Source organism: Limulus polyphemus, unplaced genomic scaffold, assembly GCF_000517525.1.
Source record: "Limulus polyphemus unplaced genomic scaffold, Limulus_polyphemus-2.1.2 Scaffold3353, whole genome shotgun sequence".
Classification (NCBI taxonomy): Eukaryota; Metazoa; Arthropoda; class Merostomata; order Xiphosura; family Limulidae; genus Limulus; species Limulus polyphemus.
In genome coordinates, this window is record NW_013668963.1 from 69,248 (window position 1) to 73,340 (window position 4,093).

Sequence of the window (4,093 nt, forward strand, 5' to 3'; positions counted from 1 at the left end):
ACATGTTTCTTGCTTCAAAGCCAAGTGATTTCTTTAATCAGGGCATTAACAATCTGATTGTAAGATGGAAAAGCATCATCGATGGAAATGGATACTATTTCATTTAATAAATGTTTTGTTTTGATATATATAATTTGTTCGGGTTTTTTCATCTAAAAAAGGGACATTAATTTCATGACGACCTAATACTTCATGAAAACACACTCACTGATTCAACCCTCTATCTCGAAAAACTCTACACACTTCACATCTATCTCGTATTTATAATCTACCTTCGAATATTCTAGAAAAAATTTGACGTCAGATTCTTAGAACTTCTTAGGTGTTCTAGTCCCACCTTATTAACGCTTTCCATCTAAGCGTCATCACAGCTCTCTCCAGCTAACATTTAAATTAAGCATTAAAAATATAGCTTATAACACTGCTTCTTTTCTGGATTGTAAAATCCATTGAACAATTCTAATACAAAAAATAAAATTTAATACTACATTATATTGTCCATTCAATAAGTCATTTTTGGTGGTTTTCTCTTCCAATACTCATGGTATATGGATAGGTTGAAATATCTTGGTCCTTGTTGTCATTGCCCTATTGCTGGGGCAGTTCCTCTTGGGTGGATGGTCAACTGAATCTAATGACAGCTCCAACCTTAATGATCCTCTAAAAGTATTATTGACAGAAACTCTGGGTTCCTCTGCAGGTAGAGATTCTGCTGATAAGTTCTCTGGGACTACCAAGTTTGCCATTCTCTCACCAACATACTTCCAAAGACGATCATGATGGATGACCTTTGGCTTGAATCACCTATCTTTCTGGTTTTAGTTAACCACATCATTGATTCTTTTCAGCATATAGCCCTACCAGTTCATCTTTTCTTGTAGTGGGGATTGTACAGCCATACCATGTAACCTCAGTGGAATCCAGTTTTATCAGAATTAACTAGGCCCGGCTTGGCCAGGTGGTTAGGGTGCTCGACTCCCAATCTGCGGGTCGCGGTTTCAAATCCTCGTCCCACCAAACATGCTTGCCCTTTCAGCTGTGGGGCATTATAATGTGACGGTCAATTCCACTATTCGTTGGTAAAAGAGTAGCCCAAGAGTTGGCGGTGGGTGGTGATGACTAGCTGCCTTCCCTCTAATCTTACACTGCTAATTTAGGGACGGCTAGCGCAGATAGCTCTCGTGTAGCTCGTGGAGAGCTTTAATATGAATTTAAAAAAAGGGAAATTGCATGTCAGTGTTAGTATAAAAATGGTTTAGCCTATAATACATTTTGTGTGTAACTCTACATTTTACCATTATTTTCCCGATGTCTCTATTTTGAAATGGTTGTCATATCATCGATTTTTCTATAAAAATGGATCTGAGATTTCTCGCCTATGTAGTAATTAAATTTATTTAACAGTATCTTACTAGTAATATCTATCGCATTAACACCTTACCTCAGTTGAAACAGCACTCGCCTGTCGTGCAGAACGCCTCGGGTTCAATATCGATTCGAGAAAATAAAAACACCTTGGATTTGTGTAATTGTTGTCATTTAGATTGTCTCCGTAAGTATTGTTGGTGGGGTTACGTGATACTGATCGCTCAACCGTCTGTAAAGATGGAGAATACACAAACTTTAGTTGCCTGCATATCATTCTTCAGCTATCAGATAGGATATTGCTCATCGGGTTGATTTTTGTTTTGAGAGTTCCAATTTGCTGTTTGATAAGATAAATTTAACTTATAAAACATTCCCGCTGTTTATTTTGTGCCTGATCGTGTTAAGTTATCTAAAGATCCGTTTGTTTTGATTGTTCACGTCCAGTTATTTTCAATGATGCAACATAGTATGTATAGATAAGCTTAGAACATACAGGGAAATAAAAATCACTTATTTAAAAACAAATAATCAGTATTCACATATGGTTCCCTGTCATATGAAATTATTTTTAATACTGAAAAGTTCTTGTATGTAAAATAGAACATTATTTTTCGTGAAGCGCAACTTACGTGTCAATTGGTTGTTGCAATTAACGTATTTTTCTTTTCTAATTTATTTACACTTGGATAACGATTATAAAACTATGTTCGATGTTATCAATTTTATATTAAAATAAAAACATCAGAGAGATTAATTTTCATTATATCCAGCAAGCCCCCCAGTGGTACAGCGGTATGTCTGCGGAATTACAACGCTAGAATCCGGGTTTCGATACCCGTGGTGGGCAGAGCACAGATAGCCCATTGTGTAGCTTTGTGCTTAATTACAAAGAAAGAAACAACATATAATAAAACGATCACCCTAACTCGATGGCTACGGAAGACTCCCCTCCCCCCACTGGTGGCTCAGGAGTAAACTTAAGGGTTTATAATAATACAAATTCAGGAATAGATCCCTACGATGGCGCAGTAGAGATAGTCCATTGTGCAGCTTTTGATAACAAACAAACGAGACTGCGGCAAATTAAAAATCTCGTATGTTATTTCTAAGTAAAAGAGAGAAAAATAATTTTACTTTAAAAAACAAAACGTAATTGGAAAACTACATATAATCAATGATCCTACAGAACATTAGAAAAAGAGAACTTAGTGGCCAACGTTTCGGCCAAACGATCTTTATCGGGACCAAAAAGAGAGAGAGAGAGATTACAAGCCACTATAATGAAGCTTGACGATTCACTTCATTCTTTCTCATTTTTTAACATTTTAACTATTACCAAAATGTTCAATTAAAAGACAACTTAGTTATATACCAAAAAAATGTGCGTGATTTGTTAATGGTCCATACTACAAGTTAAGGATGTACAACTTAACCAAATTCCTCTATTTTGTTTTCAGCATTTGTAATCTTTTCTTCGCAATGAAGGACTTTTAGTTTGTTTGTTTGCAATTAAGCACAAAGCTACACAATGGGCTATCTGTGCTCTGCCCACCACGGGTATCGAAACCCGGATTCTATCGTTGTAAGTCCGCAGACATACCGCTGTGTCACTGGGGAGGTGGGCAGGACTTTTAGAGTTATGAGAAAAAGATTAAAAGTAAATAAGAATTAAAAAGTCCTTAATGGACAGTAGAATTGCATTTTTTTCCTTGGCGGCATCTCTAGCTTGATGGGCAATTAGCTAATTTTTGGAGAGAATCACTGGGCTGCTGGCTATAACACCCCCCTTCAATGGGAATTTTAGGGAGAACACAAAGTTACATAAAAGGAGTGTTATCAGACAGACCAGTAATTGGTCGTGTTATGAAAAAGTACAGTAACTAAAATAGAACTAAATTAGAAGAAATTGGAGTAAGATATTTCTATTAAAGTGGTAAATGTTATTACTGAAACATCAGTTAAATGTTAAGATCCGAGTAGTTATTCAGCAAAAAGTAACTTAATCATGTGCAAAACATAAACTAAAAACAGAAACTAACTAGATGGGCACTCAGTAGAGCGCATACCTCCGCCACGCAGGCTTGATCATATTCGGCCCTCAAAAAATACGAAAATGTGTTCATATGCCCGTCGTTATCATCGAACACGAACCATTTTTTTGCAGAACATAGAGGAATAATATTGTTGCGTCATCGAGATCACATGACTACAGTGACGCCACGTTTCTAGAACTATCCCGTATCTTGGCGAATGCTCTAGTATTTGCTAGATAGGGTAGGCTGGTATATAAAAGAGGGGAAGATAATGCGTGTGAGTAGAGATAGTGAGTAATTGATCTGCGATCAGAAGTATTAATGACGTTCGTTGTTATAGCGTTTGTTTAGCGCGAATGTTGAAGTTGAGTGTATCGGTAAAGTTGTATTCGGAAAGAATAAACCAGTTTTATTAAGTAAAGAAGTGGTGTCGCTAAAGTTTCGTCGGAACGAAGTTACGGAAAGTTAATTAACAAACGGAGACGTAACAATATTCTACATACGCCCACTAAGTTTCATCCAAACCCAATCATTTTTGACTGAGTTAAAGAGCAAAAATAGTGTGAAAAATCGGTCCCCATGTTAACAGATAGGGATTTTTTTGGATTTTCATGGCCTTGCTGTGATCTTGACATTTAGCCATGACCCTCCAAAAATTAATAACTTCTAAGTTGGGTCATAGTCCAAATGTA